General features: G+C 34.2%; 1 long non-coding RNA gene across 2 annotated transcripts in view; it reads right to left on the bottom strand.

The window, feature by feature from the left end:
• The window catches only part of LOC150105937 (uncharacterized), a 51,929-nt gene that overhangs the window by 20,415 nt on the left and 15,371 nt on the right, over positions 1–16,143 (bottom strand). The window contains exons 2-4 of one of the 2 annotated variants that reach the window (XR_016548412.1): positions 11,548–11,611; positions 3,870–3,944; positions 3,402–3,770 (exon numbers count right to left, since the gene is read on the bottom strand). This is a non-coding gene — a long non-coding RNA (uncharacterized LOC150105937). Of the gene's footprint in view, positions 1–3,401; positions 3,771–3,869; positions 3,945–11,547; positions 11,612–16,143 lie in introns of those variants that run through there. The other variant, XR_016548411.1, reaches the window with a different exon arrangement.

The following is a 16,143-nucleotide window of genomic DNA, read 5'->3' on the forward strand; positions in this document are numbered from 1 at the left end:
CCTGTCTTGGGCGTGGACTGCAGGGTTTTTCTCCCCAGTTTATCTGGGGTTTTTCATCCTGCAAGCAGGCAAACCGGCTTTGAGAACTCAACGCTTCTACAGACATAGGATACACTGAGGAAAGGCATAGGGCTAACCACCTTATCCTTGTGTACGGTTGCAGTTAAATGAATAGAAAACCCTCGACACCGCAGGGTAAACGAGGGGGAAAAGGAAGAAGATGATGATAAAATACAATGAAATATGATACAACCGAGAAGATATTAAAATAATGAAATTCTTATCTTAATAGCTTTTGATTTTAATGAGAATTCCACCCATTAGAGGTTAGAAAATCTATAACACACAAAAATGCACCTGCAAGTTTTAATGCGTCACCCCAACATTTTAAACAATTTTTTGATTATTATTAATTATTCAGTTATAAATATTTTACTATCTAAAGTGAAGGCAACGGGAGGGCTCTTTCATTTGCACACTGTGGCACTTGACCACATGAAGGAAGACTTGGTTTCAAATCTAGTCAGCGGGTAGAGGAAATTTTTCTAAGCCTTTTTTCGACCAGTTCCTGAGTTAGTCAATATCTGGCACAGGCAAGCAGGTTTTTTCTGCCAAAAACTCAGGTTTTTCATCCTGTAAATTCAAGAAAATTGACTGTAGTACCCACACTATTTCAGACATACAAAAATATTGTGTTAGGGACAACAAGATGGCGACACTGGTTGTGTTATCTCTTAACTGCATGCCACTTAATTAGTGATAGCCTTGGGCCAGCTATATTTGATTGGCTACCAGTGGAGATTGAACTGCCCACTCAGTCTCCAAAAGTTAAATAGGGCTAAAATGGCCTTGCCTACTCCCTATATGGGAATAAAAGGCATTAACTGATTTTTTTTTTTTTGTGTAAATACCATCCATGAAAGATTAAAGAATCCCACCAATTTATATATATTTTGTATTTTGGTTGTTTTTACACAGTCCAGAAACTTCTCTAGATCAAACATGGAACCTTTGCAATCCACACCAGGCCTCTGATAAGCAGATTGGTGGTCTCACATTTATCTTCCACCTAAAGAGAATCACAAATATCCATGCCCATGGCAGGATTTGAACCCACAGCCTATTGGTTGCTCTTATTTAATTTTTTTGTCTTGAATTAAAAAAAAAAAAAAAAAATTGTATGTAAATCTATAATATATCATTACTGCAGGTGGCTAATTTATGATTATTATTATTTTTTTGTATTTTTTTTTAAAATTCTTACATAGTTTGGAAGCCTGCTTTAGAGACCAAATCTGGAATTTTTAAAGTCACTTCATGCTTCTAATAAGAAGGAAGTGGTCTCATATTTGGCAATGAAATTTATTTACCACCTGAAGATAACCAGAAATATTCTTGCCCATTTCTGCTTAATATCTTTCACTGTTCTTTTTAACTTCATTGCCTTCTGGCTTTATTATGGTGCTAAATTTTAAGTCTGATATTTAATATATATATATATATATATATATATAAAACTCTCTTATAGACTTAAGTGCTTTGTTACATGCTCAAAAGTTTTTTTTTTTTTTTTTTTTTGTTCCTGTTTAAATTTACAGACAAAATACCTCATATCATAGCTATGTTGGCATTATTAAAACAGTGTGACACAATTTCCTATTTTAATGGTGTTATGCCGTTTTCTGCAAATGCTTAAGAGTTTATCTAATTGCAGCAAATTATATTAATATCCAAATAATGTGCTATGCCATATCAACTTTCTGATGGCTTGGCTCAATTCTATGGTAGGTCACTCAAGGTACAAAGTCAATATTACTTGTTTTGACTGTTTCAAAAACTATTTGTATCCAAAATAAATAAATAAATAAAAAAAAAAAAAAACCAATTAACCACCATAAACACCAAAATTCCATATAACTTTGTTCAAACTAATTTGAACAAGGTCTTGTACTTAAATATTCCTTAGTATTTTGACTGATTTATTTATTTCATATAACTTTATTCAAACTTCTTCCCACAATATCAACTTTATTCTATTATCTATTTTCCTATTTAATTTTCCACATTCATGTGTACTGTTAACAACATCAAAATGGTGCAACGTATTTTATGTTTTCCCCTGAATGCATTAGAATATACCAAGTTTTTCTAAATTTAATGTACAGAATCAATAGTAAAGAAATTACACACACACAACCAGTTAATTCTCTTTAATGTCTGTGTCACATGAAGTTAAAAATGCACATGTAAGTGAAACAAATGCTTACATTAAAACGAATAATTCCTTTGCTTCCTTTCTATGATTCAGTAGAATACCATTTATACAGCATAAATCCAATTGTGATATCAACTAAAGAATCCCTGTACGTATCTTTTTCTGGGTCTATCATGTATTATGATAGTACCTAAAAGAATTCAGATTTCATTACTTGTTTCAAATCAACAACTCTGACTAACACGATTTATTATTTATGAGGTCTCTAATCTGATCAGATCATACAATGTCTTCTAAAGAACTAATAACCACATGAATCCACAGCTGCAGGTTGATCTTCTTCAATCCTCTTCTATTTCCAGTTCCCTTTAAGTGACCATACCATGCTAGATCAGCTCTGTTTACATATTCTAGAATATTGATAATGTCAAGCCCTTTTCTGATCTCTGTTTTTAATATGGTTCTGTAAATGAAGCTATCTATCTGTTCACTTCCTTAATATTCCTCAAAACTCTCAATATCTGTCTCCAGTTCAGCTATGTTATTTCTAATTTGGCACTCTAATCCACATGTTCAAACAAATTTGAAAACTGTCTTGCATACTTAAATGTTCCTTGGTATTTTGACTGATATATTCCATATAACTTTGCTGAAATTGATTTGAACACAGTCTTGTATATTTAAATGTTCCTTGGTATTTTGAATGATTTATTTATTTCATATAACTTTATTCAAACTGCTTCCCACAATATCAACTTTATTCTATTATCTATTTTCCTATTTAATTTTCCATATTCATGTTTATTTAAAGAAAAGTGTGGTAAAAATTGATTTGAATATAATCCAAAGTAGACGAATCTAATGAAGTAAATACCGCAACACTTTTAACATAGTTATAAAGGCAATTGTATGCTAAAAACTGTTGCACATTTACTTCAGCAAACACAAAATTTATAGTAGCATATATATAAAACACTTTAGATATTTATTTAGAATGATATTTAAATTAATTTTTACTACACCATTCTTTAAATAAACATGAAATGGAATGCGGAAATAGATAAGTATAGATGGCATGATGGAAAGCAATTTGAATATCGTGACTGTGACCTAAAATCAAGGGTGTGAATTTAACAATCACACAATGGCTGTCTCTATAGGTAAATTATTAATAAAGACAAGAAAAAGAATTTCCAACTTTTAATAATAACAACAATAGCCAAAATTATACAATTTTAAGCAACAAAATTATTTCAGTCATATAAACACAAAATGAATCACAAAGAGAGAACAAAAGTAAAAAAAAAGTGGAACAATAAAAAAAGACAAATGGAGAGACAAAAGAAAGTCAAGCTATAACTCTGAATGCATGGTGAAATATGAAAAAAACAGGCTGAACATTAAGACAGAGTTAGAAGGGTAGAGCAAGTGAGTGTGATAAGAAGGCTAAGTAAAGAATGGAAAGAGTCAGAAAATATATATTTTAAGTGCTTTTCTAGAAAATATTAAGAAGGAGAATGGCATGGTTGTGGTGGTGATTTCTCTTCTTTTGGTCCTAAAAAAAGTAAGAATACTTATTGTAGTTTTTCTATAGTGTCCTATCTATAAATTAGCAGACATATTTCCTCTGTTATTTTTATGAAAAGATACTTACTTGAAAGCATATTTGGTTCATCTAAGTTCCTTAAATTGACAAAGCAGTTCTTTATTGCTTTCCACTTCATGATTTCTGTTAAGAAATACAAGAATCTACCTTAATATAAACTTTTTAAATACCAAAGGAAAGTGGATTATTATGAACCTGCAAAAATATTTTTAGCTAGCAGGAGTTCCTATGAAGACTGGCAAGTTTTTTGAAATTTAAATTTAAAAATTTAATTTTGGTTACTACCATTTTGCTGAATGTACTATGATAAGCACTCATTACAAAAGTCATCTTTAAATGTCATACTTCTCTTTGGTGATTATGATTATGAAATTAAATTTCATAAAGGTATTTTTCTGTTTCCCTTAAATCATGCAAGTACATGAGCAGCTGCACATTCATAGACAGTTCAGCTCCAATCTTATCAAAACAGCTTCATATCTTCTTCCTTTATTCCAACTATCTCTTTTCTTTAGCGTGGCTTTACCATACCATTTTCCCTAATATCACTTGTCCACACAAGGCACTGTTGTGCTATAGGTGTTTTGTTCAATCCATAAATCTGAAAAATCTGATACCAACAACAAATTAAAGAAGGAAAAAAAATATCTAAGATAAATATTGCTTTTGGAGAGGGCACTACAGAAGTGTGATCTGAGGAGTCATACCAACAAACTAGTTGGCCTTAAGTTGCTTTTTTATATGGCTGGCTAGTCTTAGTGTACTGTGTGTAACATCACTGTCAGAAACCAAAGAAGCCAGGGAAAACACCTATTGAAATACATAAAATGTTACAAACAGCTTATGAGAATTGAGGCTACGTCCTGAGCACAAATATTTTGATGATTTAAGCAATTTAAAGATGGCAGAGAGGATGCAGAAGGCAGTGAATGAGCGATCTGTTGAATGAAAGAATTGGTGGCAGTGTGAATGACATGAACAATATGAATGTAGAGAAAGTTGGGAGTGAATATAATGCAAATGTGGTTAAATGACACAGGAGAGTGCAACAAGACAGAGGAAGATGTGAAAGATGGTGGAACGGGAGAAGAACGAATGAGGAATGGTAAGGAAGATAGCACAAAAGATATTAGAAAAGAATCAATAATGTCGAGGAATGAATTAAGACATGTACAGAGTGAGATAGGACATTTAGAAAAGAGATTAGTAGTTGAAAATGTAAGAAGGAAGGTGGTAGATGAATCAGAGATGAATGATTGCTGTGGAACAGTGGAAAGTAGCATATTGATGTATGGACTCTATAATTAAGAATGTGAAAATGGAGGAGGTGTCAAAAATATGTCTCAAGAGCAACAATATGAAGAATGACTGAGGCTATAGAGAGAGGAGAGAAACTGCAGGAGTTGACTGTTCTGGTTGAAACAAATGACTTGTGAGGAAGTGTGAATGAGGTAGCATGTGATTTGTAAGTGTTGCTAGAGACAGTGAAGCAAAAGAGCGTGAGAAGGAAACTTGTTAACAAGTTATGATAATAGAGAGCTGAGGAGAAGGGCAATGATCACAAATAATATGATAGCTAGAGTGAGCAGGAAGAGAAGACATGAATTTGAAGGTAGAAGAGAACGGTTTGCTACTGACGGTCTTCATTTGAGTGGTGGTGTGAAGCTGGATGGAATATTGAGGATAGGAGGAGAGGATGTAAGTAGTCAGGGAAACAAAAACTAGACAAGATAAGGACACAGGAATGGCCTCAATTGGAGAAACAGTCAAATTACTTGAATGAGGAGATAAGGAATTGTGGGAAGGAAAGGGGAACTAGGGAGGAAGTTACTGTGCTTATACACCAATGCAAGCAGTATTAGGAATAAGGATGTGGAGTTTGTGGACTTGATACAATTAGTCAGCCACAAATCATTGGTGTCAGTGAGACATGGTTAACAAAGGATGATGTGCTCACAGGAATGGAATGTGATGGTTACAGCATTTCTTGAAAAGACAGAAAAGATAAAAGAGAAGGTGGGTAATACTCATGATATCAGAACAGTTATGTCCTCTCAAATGTGGAATTTGAAGAAAGCAATAATGATAATGTCTTTGAGGCCATTTGGTGTGATGTTGAAGTTGGCACAAATTTTAGATACTTAGTGGGATGTTGCTATAGGCCAGGGAATGCAGAGGGAAATGATTCTTAAATTTTCAGACAGCTGAGACTGGTGAGTGACAGGAAGGTGATAATAATGGGTGAATAACTATGGAAGTATTGATTGGAAGCAGAAATATCATGTGAGTAAGAATGAATTTCTTCAGCTACTCAGGGACAATTATCTTATGCAGCATGTTGTGGGAGTTGAGTGTTAGTCATCTTAAAGTGAAGACAGCAATTTCATAAGTTCATTTAAGTTAGTCAGTTGTTCGAAAAACTTGTGTTTGTGGTTTCCCCTGATCATATATTTATTTTTATTATTTTTTAGTGTTTATTAAGTAGGTGAGTGCCCAGGGTAGCATTTAAGAAAGTGAAATAATTCTACCCTTTAAAATGGATGTGGCTGAAAATTAACAAATGCAATGAGAGTGCAAGTAGTTCAAATGCAATGAGTGATGGTAATGCTCAACCTGTTGAACTGTATGTTGAACCAATCACCCAGTTTGGAATAATCTGGTTGATTGGTTGATGACTGTTGCACAACAATGCTCGCTCTCTCAACCAATGCAGAAATTCATATAATAATAATAATAATAATAATAATAATAATATATATCACTATATATCACTGGGATGTCATCGACTGCTAGGTAAAAACAAAAGAAATTTACAGTATATGCAAGCCTAAAACTGTACAACTTAATTTACAGAAATAATTCACAAAAATAACAAGCTATTATAATATACACTATTTACAAATAAATATTTAACTGAGACACAGTACAATATGCTAATGTAATTCAATCTAACTAAAAAAAAAGACAAATCATTTATTAGTATGGAAAAAAAAACTTGCAGGAAGTGGGCTTATTAAAATCAAATGTAAATGTTTATCAAATTATAAAATGTTGACAATTACATTACAGCTTGGGATTGCTATTATATTAAATACAACTGGATGAAATGATCTGGCTCCAGTTTGATAAGCAGTTAAGCAATAAGACAACTCTGACTTATGTATTCTGAAAGGACTACAAAAAAAAATTTCAGTTATAAAAATTTTCCATAACATGCCTACCTTACTCACATACCACCTACAAGCAGTCTTCTGCAAGGCAAACAGTCTATGGTGCATTTCTACCTACTTCAGTTTTCTTTTTGCTTCTATTGAACATAGATATACTATATATTTTTATCTATATACTAATTTTTAGTGTTTGTATGTACACTGTGATAGAGTACAATCATGACAGGGGAAAAAAGAACAGAAATGGAAAGAGCATAAACCTGTCAAAATCAACCTAGAGATGAAAATAAAAATTATAAAGAAATATGAAGGTGAACAAAGCTTAATGGCCATAGGATGTGATCTTGGTCTCGCACAAGATTACATCCTCACAACGTCTGCTTTTGAGATTTATGAAAATAAAAATATCCTTCAAATTCTTCTTGATATCCCATGGATATCAGTTTCAACATGGGATCTGATCGAAAAGAGGCAGTTGGAAAAACAAAGAGACACGAGGACTGAAGAATATAAAAAATACATAGAGAAGTGAAAAAAGCCATGCAATAGAACAAGGAAAATTTTTATGCCAATAAGGGACAGAATTCCAGATGAAGAGGCACAATTATAAAAGGATGGTACCATTTAGTTTGTGACCTAAAGCATAAGGTTAAACTCAAATTGAATGTCATCAAAGACAGGAAGAAAGAAGTACTAACAGAAGAACTGGAAATTAATTAAAAACAGATGGAAAGAGTATGAACAATGTGATGAACAATGTGACAACACATTATAAGGAAAATTTGTAGGTATCCTCTTACAAGAAAGTTTCGATTTGGTACCTCCTCCACTTAGGCATGAGGGTGAAGGAGCAATTAAACAGTTTGACAACAATAAGATGGAATTCCAGCAGAGGTTAATTAAGGCCACAGGAGAATGGAGGGATAAGAATGTTTCATAGATTGATTACAAAGATATGGGAGATAGGATCATGGCCTAGAGATCGGAAGAAGTCAGTTTTCATACTACCACTACACATGAAGGGAGGTATGAAGGATTGCAAGAAGTATAGAACTATTAGTTTAATCTCTCACACAAGCAAAATTTTATTAAAATCATCCTAAAGTCTAAAGTTGAGGCAGTGATGCCTGAGGAACAAAGAAATATGAAGGTGAACAAAGCCATGTGATCTAGGATGTGAAATTTTGATGATATCAAAGATGATCAGATCATCGAAAAGTATAAAGAATTTAGACTCCGTATGGTAATGTGTTTCATAGACTACCCCAAAACCTTTGATTGCATTCAGTATATGAAATTATAGGAAGTAATGAAATTAATGGATTTTCTTCAACACATTATCAGGTTGATAACTAACTTTAAAAGTAAGCAGGAAGCCACAGTAAAAACAAGTGTTGGATTAATGTAGCTTCAGATCAGTAAGCGAGTTAGGTAAGGATGCATAATTTCTCCTCACTTATTTAGTATCTAAACTGAGGACATCATGCTTGAAGTATTGAGACAGGATATATTAAGACAGGAATTAGGATAGGTGGCAGATTGATCAATAATCTCAGGTGACACAGTACTCCTTTGTAACGACAAGGAAGAACTAGAACGAACCTTAACGAAGTTAATAAGATCAGTAAGAGCAGATGACTTCAAATTAATTCTAGCAAGACAAAGATTATGGTTCTCAAAGGAAATATAGACAGGGAAGCTCCTGAGAACATGTACCTTAATGGAGAAAGAATTGAGGAAGTCAGCAAGTTCAAATATCTGGGATCCATTAGTGATGAGAAGAATAGCTGTTCAGGAGAAATCAGAAGACGACTGGGAAAGGCTAAAACAAGTCAGAGACTTGTCTAAAATCTGGAAGGATAGGTCTATCTCCATAGCATTAAAGTTGAGAATCCTGGATGCAGATGTTTTTCCAACAATAGTTTATGGATATGAGGCCTTGAACCTAAAGAAATCTGACAGACAAGGGGTAGTTGTTTTTGAGATGTGGACAGAAGGCTGCTGAGGATATCATATACTGAAAGGTAGTCAAAAATTGGCAGAACTTCACTGCTAAAATGACCGAAGAATGCTGAAATACTTTGGACACATTGCAAGGGTGGAAGAAGGCATTCTCAAAGTAGTAATAGAAGGTAAAATTCCACTTAGAGAGCTTTTGCAATATGGTTGAAAACAAAATTAGTGAATTAATTGATAAGGAAACAGATTTAAATGAGGAGAAACTGGTACAATTAATAGATGACGTTGAACCAAAAGGCGGGGAAAGTTCTCCGAAGATTCTGAGTGTGATGAATCCGTTAAAGAATTCAGTTTAAAGAAATTAGCAGAAGGATTGGACTTGGCAAGAAAGTTAGGAAGTTATTTTACAGATAATAATCCCCCAATGGCGCTCTCCAGAAAATTCATGAGACAATTGGATATTTATTTAGCTCCATATTATGAACTTAATAAAAAATTGCAGCATAGTGGTAAGCAAGGTCTTATTACTGACTTCTTGATAACTAAACCAGCCGAAGTATGCAATGAGAATTATACAAATGATGTCCAAGAGATTTCAAGTGATGACGACGTCCAGCCACTCGTAAATAAAGAACATCTACGAAACGTATTGAAGACAGTGATGATGATTAAATTATGCACTTTATTTTATTTTGCCTAAAACATTTATGCATTATGTGCAATGAAGTTTACATACATTTGTATTTTTATAAGTTTATACTATGTATTTTGTTTCATGGTTTATGTTTTCTTAATTTACATGAATTACCTGAATTAAATAAAAATATTTTGTTGTTCGATATGTCATTGTTAAGACCTCATCCTTGATAAGCCTTAATAAGACCTCAACTTGACTATGGTGCCCAGATTTGGTCACCTAGGTTTCTTCTTGATGGGGAAGGAGGTGGAGAGGATCCAGAGGCGAGTGACCAAGATGATAGCAGGTCTATAGAATGAACCTTATGAGAACAGGTTGAAGATTTGTGGGTTGCAGAAACTGGTTGATAGGTGGAAAAGGGGAGATATGATTGAGACATTCAAATTGCTGAAGGGTTTCTATAGGATTAATTCAGAGGATATTTTTGAGATCAGGACTGGTGGTGGGAGAACTAGAGGAGACAGCTATAGAAGCTGGGCAAGAGTGTGGTTAGCAAGGGTGTGAGAGCTGGGTTCTTTACTTTTAGAGTGGTAAATGAGTGGAATAAGCTGCCTGAGTCTGTTGAGGGTGCTATGACAGTGAATGAGTTCAAGGCAAGGTATGATAGATACTGTGAGAATGTCGAATAGTTGTGCAGACATGATGTTTAGGGCCTCCCTCGATGAGTCTAAGGATTCCCTGGAGTCACCAGTAATAATAGTAATAATAATTGTTTATATAATTTATTAAAAAAAAAAAAAGATTTCGGAACATAATCCTTTTTGTATGTGATCTGAGTCTCACATAACGCGCCATTTCTGTGGAACCTAACATCTGCATTATACGAGGGTTACCTGTATTATATTATTCACATTAATAATTACACATTGAAATAAATTAATTTGTGTGCATCCTGTGAATTAAACCAACAGAAATAACATTTAAAACATGTTGGTATACAACTGTATCAACATACTGTAAACAAGTAAGCAAAAGGGAGAGAATAACAGCAAGTGTGGGATATATCAGACTTTCGTACAATTTGTGTTACGTAAAGGTTGCAGAATGTCATTCTGTACTGAACTGGGTGAATAAATCGAATAGAAAATAGCAGCTCTTGTGGAAGTTTTATTTTCGTTCATTACTATTATGATATAGATTAAAGAAGCCAAGAAATTATATTCTGGGTTTAATCCTTTATCTAAGTGTAAGCAAACAATTTATGTGCATGAAGTATTTTTAGGACAGGGCAAATTGTATATAGAAGCTAATGACTTCACATCACTTGCCTTGGTGTCCCATAATGCAAAGCACATATCCTTACAGAGGTATAATGCATGCATTCATTATGGGATGGGTGACTACCCAGACTGTTTCGACCTTTACTGAGGTTTCATCAGTGAAAGCCAGACCCAGAGGTGATACCAAGGTTGAAGTAATGCAGAAGTCATATTTCCCAAAGTTCCAACAACTATCTTTAATTCAGAGTATTTTAATAATGAGGTGCAACACCTTTTGGCAGTATACTCGTATGTGGAAATATAACTTCTACATTACTTAAACTTCGGTAACACCTCTGGGTCTGGCTTCCACTGATGAGACCTCAATAAAGGTTGAAACCGGTCTGGGTAGTGACCTTTCCCATAATGCAGTATTATACATGTCCGTATAATACTTATGTGCTTTGCATTATGGGATACTAAGGCAAGTGACGTGAAGTCATTAACTTCTATATATGAGTTGCCCTGTCCTGAAAATACTTCAGGCACAAACTCTGTTTGGTTACACTTGGATAAAGGATTAAACTAAGAATATAATTTCTTGGCTTCTTTAATTTATAGTAAAATAAAGTGGATAAATTTCTGATTACTGTTATGATGACAATTACATAAGAAACTGCTTCAAATTTATTTATGCTTACCTGCCAGCGTTAAATTCTCCAATGCAACAAAGCATGCTTTTATTCTCTTTTCCATTGTCTTTTCCTATAAAAAAAAGAAAAAAAAAAAAAACAAATACTTTTTTCCCATCACAAAGAAAGTGACCTGCCTGACATCAAATTATTTAAGCATACAGAGTGAGTTGCAATATATCTCAAAACCTCGGGATAGAGACAGATCACAAGTTTGGAATAATCAATACTATGATGGGACGAAAAACAAAGGTAGAACACAGAAGCAGACAAAGATCCAATGGAGCTAATCTGTACTTGCTTACTGTTCTATTAATTTTACACTGTATGGTTAACACAATACAATCACTAAAACATCTTTTAAAAGTATGTATATAATTATAAAATAATAGATGATGTGGTCTCCAGGGAGACTATATATCACCCACACCAGCTGTCCTACCTTTTCTTGAATTCATTCACACTACCTGCACTCACCACCCTTAAAGGCAAGCAATTCCAATTACACACTGCTCTACAACAGAAAAATCTAGCTCTTGTGCCTTTCTTGACCGCATTCATTCTCAACTTTCATAGATGCTCACCTGTTCTCTCCCCATCCTTCATAAAATGAAAAACTGCACCTACCAATATTCTATATGACAATTTCAGAACTTTGTATGTCTCTATCATATCGCTCCTCTTTTTCCTGTTTGTTAATGTCTGAACATTCTTAATCTGTCTTTCTGCACCAGCTTGGAAACTAGATCAGATCTACATGCAACAATTGAGGTGAGGTTGTATCAAGACTAATATTCCCTTGAAGCCGTGTGGCTGCACAATAACAGAAATGCTCCCATGCATGCTGAATTGTTGCTACACAGTTGTTGGGAGACTTATAATTTGTTTTCTACATAAAGCTATGCAGAGATAACACTGTATATAATAGTGGATTTTTCTTAACTCTTTAAAAGTCAGAACTCATATTGTTGGAACATTTAATAAGACAGAGTGAGAGAGATACTGTGTAGTGCACAAATTCACATGGAGAGAAGAGGCAAGAAATAAGAAAAGTCTCATTGACTATATTATTGTTGATACTGATGTTTTCTCCCTTGTGCAGGACACCCGAGTATACACAGGATTTGAAATTGGAATGGATCACTATTTAGTCTTGAGCAGGATAAAATTGAATTTCATATTGAAAAGAATAACATGTAAGAAAGTTTTAAAGAGAATTAAAGTTGAGCAGCTCTCAGATGTGAACTGTAGACTAAAATACACAAAGATTATTGAAGACAAAATGAAAGAGTTTGAGAACAGGAACCAAACTTTAGAGATTCAGTGGCAAGCCTTGAAGAAAACCTTGCTTGATTCAGCCAGAGAGGCATGTGGTGAAGTTGTCTGCAAGGATAGAAAAACTGGAACTCCATGGCGGACACAGGAAGTTAAAGAGGCAGTGAAGGAAAAGAAGAAAGCATATCAAAAGTTCCTGTCAAATAAGTCAGCTTGTGCTCTTAGAGAATACAGAGACAAATGTAAGAAAGCTAAACACTGTTTAAAACTAGCTAAACAAAAATCATGGGAGGATGTTGGAAAGAACATAGAAAATAAATATCAAGAAGGTGGCAAAATATTTTGGAGGTTGTTGAAGAAGCTTAGAAATGGAGGAAAGAGTACTTTAAAGAAGTTAGAGATGATAAAGGTGACATGAAAATGGGAGAAAAAGATATCCTTGAAGTATGGAGTAATTACTTCGAGAAATTACTAAATGAAACAAGCAGTGGTAAAAAACACTCAACAGGCAATAGTCAGGAATACATATCCATACTTGAAGTAGAAAAAGCCATCAAAAAAGGCTTAAAATGCGGAAAGGTACAAGGAGTATATGATATTCGACCAGAAATGCTGAAGTATGGTGATATAAAAGTCTTGCAGTGGCTGCACTGCATAGTTCAGAAGGCCTGGACAGAGGGACGAATTCCCTATCATTGGAGTAGAGCTCTCATAGGACTCATATATAAAAAGGGAAATAAAACTGAATGTGAGAATTGCAGAGGTATTTCCCTACTGAGTGTTCCTGGTAAGATATATACAAGTATACTTGAGAAACGGTTGAGAAGAATTGTAGAAGAAAAGCTTGGTGAAGAACAAGCTGGATTCCGGCCAAATAGAGGCTGTCAGGATCAGATCTTCACTTTACGACAAATAGTGGAGAAATCATGGGAATATAACAAAGATCTGTATTTAAGTTTTATCGATTTGGAAAAGGCATATGACAAGGTGCCAAGAGAGAAGCTATTCAATACACTACAGTTATATGGTGTCAATGGGGCATTATATCAAGCAATACTCAGTCTTTATTTGAGTTGTAAGTCAGCAGTTAGAATTGATGGAAGTACAGGAAGAAGGAAAGTGGTATTAAACATGATATCAAAATTGGAGATGTTAATGTCAGCTCTTTGCTTTACGCGGACGATGTTATACTTATTAATAAATCCGATATGAGTGTTCAAGGTTCCATGACTAAATTGAATAACTGTTGTAATAGATATGGTATGAAGGTCAGCAATAAAAAGACAAAGACAATGAAAATAGGCAGAATCGTTGAAAATGTCAACTGCGTTGTGAACGAAGAACCTGTGGAACAAGTAAAACATTTCACCTACTTAGGCACGATTTTTAGTGAAGATGGTAAATTAAATATGGAAATAGATAACAGAAGCAATAAAGCTGGTATGGTAGGAAGTCAATTGAATAAATTCATATGGAATAAGAGAGAAATTAGTAGAACACTAAATTAGCTGTATACAGGACAGTTCAAACCAGTTTTAACTTATTGATCTGAGAGCTGGGTCAGAAGTAAAACACTTGACCAAAGACTAGAGACCACAGATATGAGAATCCTGAGAAAGATTAGAGGTGTGAACGGATGGCATCAATGGCAATATCATATTAAAAACGAGGATATTCGGAAAGAACTTGACATTGTCAGCATCCAGGAATGCGTTAAGAGAGCTAATCTCAGGTGGTATAGTCATTTAAACAGAATGGACGAGGAAAAATTGGCAAAACAAGTGTTCTCTGCCAGGTTGGCAGGAAAACGACCCAGAGGAAGACCAAGATAAAGGTGGATTGATACGGTACAAAGTGCCTTAGATGACAGAAATATAAGATCTGATAATATTGGAGTCTTGACAAGTAACAGACTGATCTGGAGGAAAATTGTAGATAGGAAGTTAGTAATGATGTAAATTTTTCATGTAGTACTATCATATCCTGTACACCTCTTGAGGGTACATGGCAGGATTTTGATGATGATGATTTAACTAATTATTTTGGTAATGACAAATAATAATAATTATTATTTTTAGAATCCTTATGTTAAAAAGAAAGGTAGAAGAAGAAGAGTTAAATGTCTAAATGTTCTTGGCTTCTTTAATTTATAGTATAACCAAGTGGAAGAACTTATATCACAAAAAATTAAAAACGTGTAGTCAGATACGCAGTTAGTCATAAGGTTGGCACAACTAGAAAAAAAAAATGGAAAGGAGTGTAGATAAGACCTTGTGTAAAGAGAAAAAAAAATTCGATTTCCTTATACATGCAATGTTCATTTGAACTATCCTCTGAATTGTACTTGAATAGTAAAGATTGCTATATGGTCCCCCAAACTTCTTCCTATCTACTAAAACTCCAGGATCCCTAGCCTGATCAGTTTCATCTACAATAATCCTACCAACATACTATGATATGTGACTGGATATCTTATTACATCAAAGTGCATTACTTTCCTGATGTCATTCAATGGTCACTATTGCCAACCAGAGGCAGAACAATCACCTCAATAACTGAAACCCTTTCTGGAACTATAATCAAGTCTAACACTCTTTGACCTCATGTTACTTGTCAAGTACTGCTTGAAGAAGTTGTCTTGCAAAAGTGTAATACATCTGGTTCCACTCTTTTCTTGAGATTTCACTGCTATCCAATCAGAGTTCAGATAATTAGTGTAATCCATGATGATTACTCATTTAGCACTGAAACGATTCTGCAATGAATTTCATAATCACCAGCAAATGATTCATTATATTCATTAGGCTCGTAACAACATCCTAGTGCATATTTGATCTTGTTAGACCTCACTTCAAAATAGTAAACTCACTGCTGTGTGGAAAATTGTTACTACAAGGAGGGGGGGGGGATGAAAAGTTCTGATAAACACCTAGAACAAAAATTATATTAAAGCAACTGATATATCCACAAGAAAGAACATCTTAAAACCCTTGAACCTCTATGTTTCATCAAATTGCAATAATTTATTCTTTTTCTTTTAGGATATATAAGAAGACATGTCACAGGTTTTGAAGAAATGCAAAGACAGAGGAACAAGCTGTCATCAAGTTTTTTGTGCTGCAAGAAAGCCCACAACTGAGATTCATCAAACTTTGTGCGAGACTTTAGGGGATATGCTGATGCACAGGCCCCTAAAGTCTCGCACAAAGTTTGATGAATCTTATGGACTTATCTTGTAGCACAAAAAACTTGATGACAGCTTGCACCTCTGTCTTTGAATTTCTTCAAAACCTGTGACATGTCTTCTTATATATCCTAAAAGAAAAAGAA

Source organism: Typopeltis vanoorti, chromosome 6 (genome assembly GCF_054136105.1).
Source record: "Typopeltis vanoorti isolate ZY-2024b chromosome 6, IOZ_Tvanoo_1.0, whole genome shotgun sequence".
NCBI lineage: Eukaryota > Metazoa > Arthropoda > Arachnida > Uropygi > Thelyphonidae > Typopeltis > Typopeltis vanoorti.